An 11445-nucleotide genomic window follows, 5' to 3' on the forward strand; every position below is an offset into this window, starting at 1 on the left:
TTGTTCTTAGAAAATCTTTCACTGATCATTTTTTGTCACTGGAGTAACTTCAAGGTTATTATGCTTTCATTCCAAGTGGATCTATCCTCAGCTGTGGACCAAATTCCCCTTACTTCATTTTGGCAAACATTAAGTCAAGTCAAATAGTCAAATGCCTGTCACTACATAGAGCCTATCACCTGGGGCAAATACGAACAGACTGAGTTTCCTCCATCTTGTGTAAATAGGATGGAACAGAGACCTGGTAACTTGGTGACACTGCCTTAAACCCTTTTTGGGATAAAGCCAAATGTAAATGAAAACATTAAACAGATAAATTGCGGCGTTGAGACTTTCTGAATTGAGAAAAATAAATGTAATTTTGGAAGAAGCTTCGGGTTTCTCTCCTGTTTAATTTTGGGTTTCCTAGAGACAAATCATTAACTGGCTCAGAATCTCATTTTCTGTGAGGGCATGCCATTCTGGTTTTTTTGTTGTTGTTAGAGGGTCTCACTGGGTCACTCAGGCTGGAGTGCAGTGGTGCGATCTCAGTTCTCTGCAGCCTCAACCTCCTGGTCTCCCGTGATCCTCCCAACTCAGCCTCCTAAGTAGCTGGGACTACAGGTGTGCACCATCACGCCCAGATAATACTTTATTTTTTGCAGAGACAAGGTCTCACTTATGTTGCCCAGGCTGGTTGGTCTAGAACTCCCAAGCTCAAGCGATCCTTCCACCTTGGCCTCCCAAAGTGTTGGGATTACAGAAGTGAGCCACCGCGCCTGGCCTGGGCACAACATTCTTGAGTCACAGATAGATAGCAAAGGAAGATTTGTTCTAGTTCCACCTGACGTGGAAGCTGGGGGTGTTCAGTCTGACGCGGAGGGATGTTACGGAACCCGCGCTCACGGTGCCTTGCTGCCCCCTGCTGGAAGCTCTTGGGATGAGCTGTTTGGAGATCTGACTCCTGAGATTGCGACCCAATGTATGATTTAAAGGTTATCCAGCGAGCTGCCGGTGACCACAAAGATAATCTATTCCAAACGCTTCATTTCACAACCCACCCCCAGATAGGTCATTTTGTAATTTTAAGATATTTTTATCAAAATGGGCCTTTGGTCGGGCACGGTGTCTCACGCCTGTAATCTCAACACTTTGGGAGAGCAAGGTGGGAGGATTGCCTAAGCCCAGGAGTTCGAGACCAGCCTGGGCAACACAATAAGACCCTGACTCTACAAAAAAGAAAAAAAAAGGGAATTCTCATACAGCTTGATTGACTAGTACTTTAGGAAACTAAAGTGACCAATAGCTACCTCTTCCAGGGAAGAAATGTGATTTTTAAATTTGTTTAATCAGGATCAAAGCTTGAGGTGATTATCATGAAACTCTTGGGATGAATTTCAGGTAAGAGCAAACAGATGGGGAAAAACTGTCAGGGCGGACAGAAGGTCCTTCTCTGCTGGAGTATGCCCTTTAGCTCCTCCCCCTCCCTGGAGGACGTCCAATACCATGGTTCCTACTTGCTGCTGAGGACAGCCTTGTATACTCAGCTACTGTTATGGATGGGAATGGATTGTGTCCCTGCAAAAATTCATTTGTTGTAAGCCCTAAAGCCCCAATGTGATAGTATTTGGAGATGATGGAGTCTAAAGAATGAATTGCGATTAAATGAGGTCATAGGGTGGCACCCTAACTCAATGCAGCTGGTGTCTTTATAAGACCAGGTAGCGACCCCAGGGCTGCAAAGAGGAAAGGCTGTGTGAAGACACAGCGAGAAGGCGGCTGCCTGCAAGTCAACAGGAGAGGCCTTAGGGGAAACCATTGCTGCTGACACATGATCTTGAACTTCCACGGCCTCCAAAACTATGAGAAAGTAAGTTACAGTTGTTGAAACCACCCAGTCTGTGGTATTTTGTTACGGCAGCCTGAGCAGACTAATACAGCTAGTAACACGCTTTGAGACTGGCAGAGAGGGGGCGGGGAGAAGAAGTAAAAGACGCAAAGGCCGACAGTGACAGTGCTGGGATGAGGCTCCGGAGGAGGTGTTGCGCCTGTCGGGTGTGAGGTGCCTGAGGAAGCTGGGGTTTTGTCCAGTGGGCACTGGAAATGCAGACAGGGCATGGCATGTGAACATGCCTGGAGCTGGGTCACTGCCTGCATGGAGGCTGTGAGCACTCAGACAGCTGTGGCCTTTCTCCTGGCTGTGACTCGGCACTGGGGCTCCTCTGGAGGTCCCCCAGCTGAGAAGTCCTAGTTAAGTCTCTCCCACCTGGCATCCTGTTCTCCCCCAGGGCTCCAGGCTTCATAGTCAGGACCCAGCTCCTATTCAGGCCTTCAGACCCTCCAGGGGTGCAGACATGGAGCTGGAGGGAGAAGAATAGGAGAGACAGCTGAGCAGGTTCTCGTGCTGGTGAGGGGGCTGTGCTTGAGGAACAGTTCTTCTCAGCCCCCAAAGGCCCCGCCTGCTCAGTTGCTGCTTTGGGAGGGACCCATGGGAAGCAGGGAAGGACAGTTGCTGCCTGGCCAGCCCCATCTGACAGAGCCACCTCCAAGACGGGTTGGGTGATGTGTCAGTGAGAAGGCCTTCACATCCGATTTCTTTCTCTTGGATGTGAATGTTGGGAAGTCCATCTCTCCCCATGACTGATGCTTCCTTCTGTCACACAATGGGGACTGTATAATCGGTACGGTATCTTGATGGTTAGGAAGCTGGGAACTGAATGCATTTAGTGGACCAGAGACTGTTCAAAACATGGGGACAAGAGAAAAGAGGCTCGGGTTCTTAGTGCCACCCCTTTTCCTCTCAACCCAACTCCACTGCCCCCTCCATTAACAACCCCCATCTCTTCCTACCTTCCTCTTCTACACATGTCCTGATCCTTCTGATAGATACCTGGCTGCATAACGTCTTCACTTTAAGATGCCTCGAATTCTTGGTGAAAAAAGGCAAGCTCTAAACTGCAAGGAGCAACCCATCAGGGGCAGCCACCTCACTGACCTTCTAGGGTAGGAGTTCTTGACCCTTTTGGGTCATGGGCTGCTTTGGCATTCTGGTGAATGCTACAGACACCCTTGTCAGAACAATGCCTATAAATGTGTAATAAAGAAGACGCTAAAAAGACCAAGCCTATTTCTCAGGGTTATCATTTCAGTTTGATTTCAAAACCACCCTCCCTGGAAGACACATCATTGAAAGCTTCATTGGTCCCACCCACATAGAATATCAGACCCCTGTGACTGAAAGCAAACTCCTCATTTGATCCTCACAACTAACCCACAAATACCACATTCAGGGAAGGTATTTTCCCATTTTACAAAAGGGGAGATGGAGAACAGTCACACCTTGAGTGAGGGTTGGTGAGACCCAAGCTCAAGAATCCCTTCTCTAGAGTCCTCTGCTCTGCACCTGCTCCTGGAAAAAGTCTGACTCTCTTCTTATCCCAGAATTCTGCCACATGATGGGGAAGTCATCTGAGTCTCCGTCTTGGGGGCATACATCTCTACTGAACTAAAATGAGTGCTCTAAGAGCAGACTGACACATTATAAAATCTCTCTCCCTCCTCCTTGAATCTTTCTCTTTCGTCCTCTTCACAAGAGCAGTCTCTGGTACCCACATGTGGAGGCCAAGGCAACTCCAACTTGGAAGTGAATCTGCCATGTTGACTTCTGATTAACTCCTGTTCTGGAAAGCTCTCTAAGATTTCCAGTTTCTCTATTGTTCCTTGTGTAAGAGTAGGTACTAACTAAATAACCTTGATGTTATTGTATTTACCACAAGTTCTGCCCTTAAGCAATTGTCCTACACACCCCTTCTGAATCACATCCATCCTTTCCCTGCGGTCTGTAGCCCTAGGTTTAGGGGATGATGGCTCAGGGATCCAACAACTTGTCTCACCACTGCCCAAGACACAGACATAGCTTCTGTTCTTAAGTCCCCATTAAATATTTCTTTCTGAGAAACTGGATTTGTTAGCCTCTTTCTCTGACCTCTCAGCTTCCTCAGACTTTGAGGGGTAGATTTGCATAGGCCTGCCAATGGAGAACAACACACGTTAACCAAGACCCCAGGAACTGTTCTATTTTTTTAAATGAAGGAAGATGACAACTGACACAAATGTCATGTTTCCTGGCACAGAAGTTCAATCCTTCAAAGACTCCTTTCCATTAGGGAGACACACAGGTTGCCCTGGCAGGGTTTCATATCAGGGAGACCCCAGGTATGAGCTGACATGTGCTGGCTGGCACTCATGTCCTGACACATGATCATAAAACAATTTTTTAGAAAACATACACTGAACAAAACACATGATCACCTGCGGGCTGCGGGGGTCACACCTTGTGTGAGCATCTCCACGTGGGTGATGAGCTGCACCTTAAGGACCCAGGGGGATGGGAAGCTTGGGTTTCCCTCCCACTCAGCACCTTTTCTTAGGGTCTCTTTTCAGCTCAAGCCATAAGGATTGTAGGCTTGATTTCAGTTGGGAGACATCCCCCATTGGATGGCAATGGAGTTGAAGAGGGGAAGAAGGCAATAGAAGTGAGGAAGAGGTAATGCTATAGCCCGAGAAGAGAGCACAGGGGCTTCGGGAAATCAGAGGGCAGCAAGATGGTGGGGGTGAGGGAAGTGTCAACAAAAATAGTGGAACTCTGTAAAATATTTGAAGGGGGATTAATTCTGAGCCAAATATGAGTGACCATGGCCCATGACACAGCCCTCAGGAGGTCCCAAGAACATGTGCCCAAGGTGGTCAGGGTGCAGCTTGGTTTTATACATTTTAGAGAGGCATGAGACATCAATCAAATGCATTTAAGAAATGCATTGGTTTGGTCCAGAAAGGCAGGACAGCTCAAAGCCAGGGGTGGTGTGGCGGGGTGGAGGGGCTTCCAGGCTATAGGTCAATTCAAACATTTTCTGGTTGACAATTGGTTGAGTTTGTCTAAAGACCTGGGATTGATAGAAAGGGAATGTTAAGGTTAAGACTGTGGAGACAAAAGTTCTTTGAAGTCTTACAAGTGGCTGCCCTGAGAGACAATAGATGACAAAGGTTTCCTATTCAGATCTTAATCTCTCTAGGATTGGGAGAGTCTGGAAGAAAAAGATCTAGCTATATTAATAGAGATTCTTTACAGATGCTAACTTCCCCCCACAAAGAACAGCTTTGCAGGGCCATTTCAAAATACGGCAAATAAACATGTTTGGGGGTAAAATATTTTGATTTTCTTCCTTGTCTCGTAAGGTTATACCAGAGTCAGGTTGGAAAATAAGTCATGATATATAGGGTTAAATAAAACCCATCTGATAAAAATGTATGACTTGTAGGGCATGACTCCCCAGACCCCTTAGATAGGAATTTGGGCAAGATAAAAAAAAAATCAGTTTAGTCTTCAGAAGACAGAAGAAAGGATAAGGGAGGAAAGGAGGTCAAAGACTACCTACACCGGTTTTCCTTGAGCAAATGTGAATTTTTAGGCCATCTATACAGTTTGAAAAGAACCCATATTTTTATGTATTTTTTTTTTAACTCAACATCATCTCTACTTCAAGTGTCTATTCAAATGGTGGCAGAAAACAACATTACTAGGTTCCAGGTAAACAAGGACAGCATGCCTTGTTACACACAATCATGATTTCAGGATCCTCCCCACCTCTCATCCTGCAGGGCTGCTAAGTACAGGGAGACAACGCAGTGTTGGGACGTTGGAGGCAGGGCTGTGGAGCTGTCTGTGCAAAAGGGCACCCCCGAAGACATGGTTGTCCTCATGAGAACTTTGGTTGTGCGGCCCGTCCACTTCCCACTGACTGTCCTTACGTGACGATTGAGACTCTCAGGCCCACCAGGTTTGCTTCTCAGTTAACTCCCATGCCCTTTTCAGAAAAATAGAATTCAGCTTCTCTATAATGTTACTCTGGAGCCACAGGAAGCTCAGGTCACCTCAGGCTCTGCCCCACACACGCACGGCCTGAGTCCACTGCCCTGCGCTGAGCTGGGGCGAGGGATCTCTGGACCTTCACTGCTCTCCTGGGCTCCCCACAACCCCAGCGCTGAAAATCATGACACAGACCTCCTCTGCTGACAGTTCCCCACCCTTATTTTGGGTGTCGACTGCCCTTCCTCCCTCCTTCCCTGGGATTCAGCCGCAACACACGAGAGCCCACACCAGGATCTGACTCTGAGGAGCCCTCTGCCTCTTGCCTAGAGGAAGACTTCCCCCCTTGGTGGGAAGGAGAGGCCTAGGCAAATGTTCTTCTAAACCAGACTTATGCCAAAACCTTGAACTTTAGAAGTTAAAAAATATTCTAATTATTTTGTTTCTCTTTGTATTTCTATTGTGGCCTTCCTTTGGAAGGGTTATGGGGAAAACAAAGGGATTGCAGGGTAAGTCATACAAGGCCAAATTACAAATGCGAAAGGCCCTGTGATCTAAGAAAAATACGGCATTCTACATCCTATAATCCAAAATAAAATCTGCATTTAACGAAACAGCATTGATTATAAAATAAATGTAAAGAACTCCAACAGGCCAGGCGCAGTGGCTCACACCTGTAATCCTAGCACTTTGGGAAGCCAAAGCATCATTTGAGCTAAGGAGTTCAAGACCAGCCTGGGCAACATATATTATTTATATATACTATTATATATTATATCTAATATCTATAACTGTTAAAAAATATATTTTAAAGATATAACTCCAGGCCGGGCGCGGTGGCTCACGCCTGTAATCCCAGCACTTTGGGAGGCCGAGGCGGGCGGATCACAAGGTCAGGAGATTGAGACCACGGTGAAACCCCGTCTCTACTAAAAATACAAAAAACTAGCCAGGCGAGGTGGCGGGCGCCTGTAGTCCCAGCTACTCCGGAGGCTGAGGCGGGAGAATGGCCGGGAGGCGGAGCTTGCAGTGAGCCGAGATTGCGCCACTGCACTCCAGCCTGGGCGACAGAGCGAGACTCCGTCTCAAAAAAAAAAAAAAAAAAAAAAAAAAAAAAGATATAACTCCAATGAGCCCTGATTTTTCTCATGCTTTTTTTTGTGTTTAATATTAGATTCCTTCAAAAAGGAATGCGCTTTATCATTCAGCCCTGGCACTGAAGACACAATTCATACCCACCTGTTAAGGGGCAAAGGAACCAAGCTGCAGAGTCCATAGGGTTACTCATGGTCATTTTCAATGACTGACACTCGGTCCACTGTGTTCAAGTACAGGATTCACACAAGACCAAGCGGCTATTTTGCTGGGAGAGATCACTGATGCAGCCAGAAGTGATGGTTGGGAAGGCAGAAGACTGGTTCTTGGTGGAGCCCAGTTTTTGTCTTCCCGATAACCAGGCTGGATCCAGGGAGCTGCAGCACATGTTAAAAGTATTTAGCTAGATATTGCTGTGTAATAAACCACTCTGGAACTCCATGGCATGTACTACTAAGCATTTATCACGCTCCCAGGCTTACAGATCAGCGGGGCCTTTGTATATTGGACAGGGGGAGGCTAGAGTAGGCTCTGCTCTACTTTCTCTTGCTCTTCGGAGGTCATGGGCTAACCAGGGCGTATTCTTCTCATTGGTGGCAGAAGCCAGAGAGGGGTTAGCAGAAATACAAGAGTTTGGGCTCAGGCTCAGAACTGGTACTGAGTGACTCCCACCCACTGGGCACTTTGGATGAGAAGTGCACCCAGGGCAGCATTAGCAGCTATCTCAGGTGCCAGCACCCTCTGCAGTTGGCTCTCCTGTGGCTGCACCCCTGGCAGCCGGGTCTGATGACCCAGATGGCAACCACTGTAAACTGGTGTGGCTGTGGGCTCTGCTGTCGGGCACACACAGAGTCACAGTGAGAACCCCTCCACTGTCTCTAGAAAAAATTTTAAAAACTTAGCCAGCCATGGCGGTGCACGCCTGTAGTTCCAGCCACTCGAGAGGCTCTCAAGAGGATCGCTTGGCCGAGCGCGGTGGCTCAAGCCTGTAATCCCAGCACTTTGGGAGGCCGAGATGGGCGGATCACGAGGTCAGGAGATCGAGACCATGCTGGCTAACACGTTGAAGCCCCGTCTCTACTAAAAAATACAAAAAATTAGCCGGGCGAGGTGGCAGGCGCCTGTAGTCCCAGCTACTCGGGAGGCTGAGGCAGGAGAATGGCGTGAACCCAGGAGGCGGAGCTTGCAGTGAGCTGAGATCTGGCCACTGCACTCCAGCCTGGGCGACAGAGCGAGACTCCGTCTCAAAAAAAAAAAAAAAAAAAAAGAGGATCGCTTGAGCCCAGGTCAAGGCTGCAGTGAGCCGTGATGTACTCCAGCCTTGGCAACAGAGTGAAGACCCTGTCACAAACAAAACAAAAAACCGGCCCTAGGCATACTTTTGGCAGATTTTCCTAGAGCTGACTCAGTAGCACAAGGGTGAGCATTGGGACTGAGGTCCACAGGCTGGTGAGCAGATCCCTTTACGATTCTGGAGCTACACTTTGGGAGTTCTAAAATAAGAGGTGTACCAAATAGTTTCTTAGGTTCCTCCAGCATGCGCGCGCACACACACACACACACACACACACACACACACAATCTATGGGCTGATGTTCTGCAGAATGCCTCCAGTAGCTGGAGAGGCTGGGGGTGGCGTTCTCCACTCCATCAGTCTCACAGATATTCTGTGCACCCCATGGAGACATGGGGTCCCTATATTTCCCACTAAAACCAGGAGTTACAATGCCCAGAGATCATGTTCTGTAAATATTCCTTGACTAAGAAAGGGTTAAATTACCTAATGCCTCCAAAATACTTCAATGCTGAAGAACAGCACTTGTATAGCCCAAGTTCTTCGCTGCCTGAATCAACTTGTCTTCTGAAGTTTTCATGAAAGACTGGGCTTCTGCTTAGGTAAGAGGCCTGCAGTACTGGGCTGACTCTTAAGAAACCGCCAGATCACTTGAGGCACCCACTAGAAATGCACACGCCCAGGCTGCTGGGCAAACCACAAATCTGCTAAAGCAGAATGTCTGATGGTGTGGGGCACAAGGACCTACACTTTCAGTAAGTGGCAGTGGCTGGAATAATCACCCAGCCTCTCATTTCCCCTCGAGTCATCTTAGCAGGGATCCTATAAAATACAGTTCCTCAACAGGAACAGTGCCTGCGTCCTGGAGATGGCAGGAGCTCACATTTCTAAAGGAAGGACAGGAGCGTGTGACTCTCAGCAGGAGGAGGCAGACCTCCAGGCTGTCTCACTGCAGAGGCAGAAACGTAAATAACCAGTGCAGTGGTTCTCAAAGTCCAGTCCCTGCGCAGGCAACCGCAGCATCACCTGGGACCTTTTTGGAAATACAAATTCTCAAGACCCATCCCAGAGGTACCCAGAGTCAGAAACGCGGGGGTGGGGCTGGGCACCTGTTTTGACAAGACTCCAGGTGACTCTGATACCTGCTAAAGTGGGAGAACCACTGACACATGGAAGTGACAGCCAGGGAGGTGGGCACCTGAGACCTCAGCACATCACTCCAAAGTCCTCTCAACACTGAAGACACCTAAGAGATTTCTGCAATTTTTTCTCAGAAAGTTCTCTCCCCTTCTTGACTTTTGGCTTCCCCAAAGTAGCCCCGAGGGCCAACTCCCTTCCTGTTCCTTCTGGTCACTTCTTCCTTGATAGCTGGTCTGTCTCCCACAGACCAAATTTCCCTGGAAATGCAGCACTGGGGACATGAAGCTCAAATTGGACTTTAGAGCAGAAGCTCTTGAAGTAAAAACTTCAGGAGGGAACATAATAAAAACCTGAGTTAAAAATCCTAGGCTTGGCCGGGCGCGGTGGCTCACGCCTGTAATCCCAGCACTTTGGGAGGCCGAGGCGGGCGGATCACAAGGTCAGGAGATCGAGACCACGGTGAAACCCCGTCTCTACTAAAAATACAAAAAATTAGCCGGGCGTGGTTGTGGCCGCCTGTAGTCCCAGCTACTCGGGAGGCTGAGGCAGGAGAATGGCGTGAACCCGGGAGGTGGAGCTTGCAGTGAGCCGAGATCGCGCCACTGCATTCCAGCCTGGGCTGGGCGACAGAGCGAGACTCCGTCTCAAAAAAAAAAAAAAAAAAAAAAAATCCTAGGCTCGTAGTCCCAGCTACTCGGAAGGCTGAGGCAGGAGAATTCCTTGAACCAAAGAGGTGGAAGTTGCAGTGAGCTGAGATCGTGCCACTGAACTCCAGCCTGGGCGACAGAGTGAGACTGTCTCAAAAAAAAAAAAAAGAAAAAAAAGTACTAGGCATTCCTCTGAGTCATTAGAGAAGAGTGGGCCATCGGCTGACAAGGGTGGGGAATGGCTGATCCTGTGCCACTTCCTGCAGGTGGGCCCCAAATGAGAAGGAATGTGAGTGTGCTGGCGCAGTCAGCACCGGGACAGCCCTCACCCTGCCCCTGCTCAAACACCACCTTGAATGTGGACTTTCTCTTTATTAATGAAGGCTGACCTCCCCTCTACTAATGACAGTTGGGACAATTATGTGGGATCCTTAAACAAATCCCCAAATGAAATCTTAGACCTCCTAATTGTGAAATCAGTCACAGGAAGCGGTCACTCGTGTTACCACTCTTCCATAATTGCTGGCTAGGGAAAAAATGAGCCCAAACTCCAACTCCAGTTGTTGAAATAACAGCCACAGCCGGGCGCGGTGGCTCAAGCCTGTAATCCCAGCACTTTGGGAGGCCGAGACAGGTGGATCACAAGGTCAGGAGATCGAGACCATCCTGGCTAACACGGTGAAACCCTGTTTCTACTAAAAAATACAAAAAACTAGCCAGGCGAGGTGGCGGGCGCCTGTAGTCCCAGCTCCTCGGGAGGCTGAGGCAGGAGAATGGTGTAAACCCAGGAGGCGGGGCTTACAGTGAGCCGCGATCCGGCCACTGCACTCCAGCCTGGGCGACAGAGCGAGACTCCGTCTCAAAAAAAAAAAAAAAAAAAAAAAAGAAATAACAGCCACATACTAGCTCAGGAGCTGAGCTGCAGTCACCTTCCCCTTCCCCACCTTCCCCTCTTTGGAGAGTGAGCAATGGCAGTTCTGGGAACCAGCCCATGTGGATACCTGGATTGTCACTTTTAGGCTGGAGATGGAGGAGAATGGCTAACAATTAGATATTATTTGGGCAACACATTAGACAGAGAATACAGGACACAAGAAAAGTTGTGCTGACTTTAGCCTATCAGTGCTCTAGAATTTTTGTCTTACTGCAATTAGGCTGGGCACAGTGGCTCACACCTGTAATCCCAGCACTTTGAGACTGAGGCAGGAGGATTGCTTGAGCCCCCGAGTTGACACCAGCCTGGGTAACATAGCAAGACCTCATCTCTACAAATAATAAAGAAGTTTAGCTGGACGTGGTGGTGCATGCCTATAGTACCAGCTACTCTGGAAGCTGAGCGGGGAGGATCACCTGGGAGGTCAAGGCTGCAATGAGCGGTGATCTCACCACTCCACTCCATCCTGGGAAATGGAGCGAGATCCCGT

The 11445-nt window shown here is 48.5% G+C and overlaps 1 long non-coding RNA gene across 1 annotated transcript; it reads right to left on the bottom strand.

The window, feature by feature from the left end:
- Positions 1-372: 372 nt before the first annotated feature.
- Positions 373-10907, bottom strand: LOC144339381 (uncharacterized). Its single transcript, XR_013414360.1, has 2 exons — positions 9995-10907; positions 373-506 (listed from the first exon to the last, which is right to left on the bottom strand). It is a non-coding gene; the product is annotated as an uncharacterized LOC144339381 (long non-coding RNA).
- Between the last annotated feature and the right edge of the window lie 538 nt (positions 10908-11445).

The sequence above is a fragment of the Macaca mulatta genome, chromosome 2 (genome assembly GCF_049350105.2).
Source record: "Macaca mulatta isolate MMU2019108-1 chromosome 2, T2T-MMU8v2.0, whole genome shotgun sequence".
NCBI lineage: Eukaryota > Metazoa > Chordata > Mammalia > Primates > Cercopithecidae > Macaca > Macaca mulatta.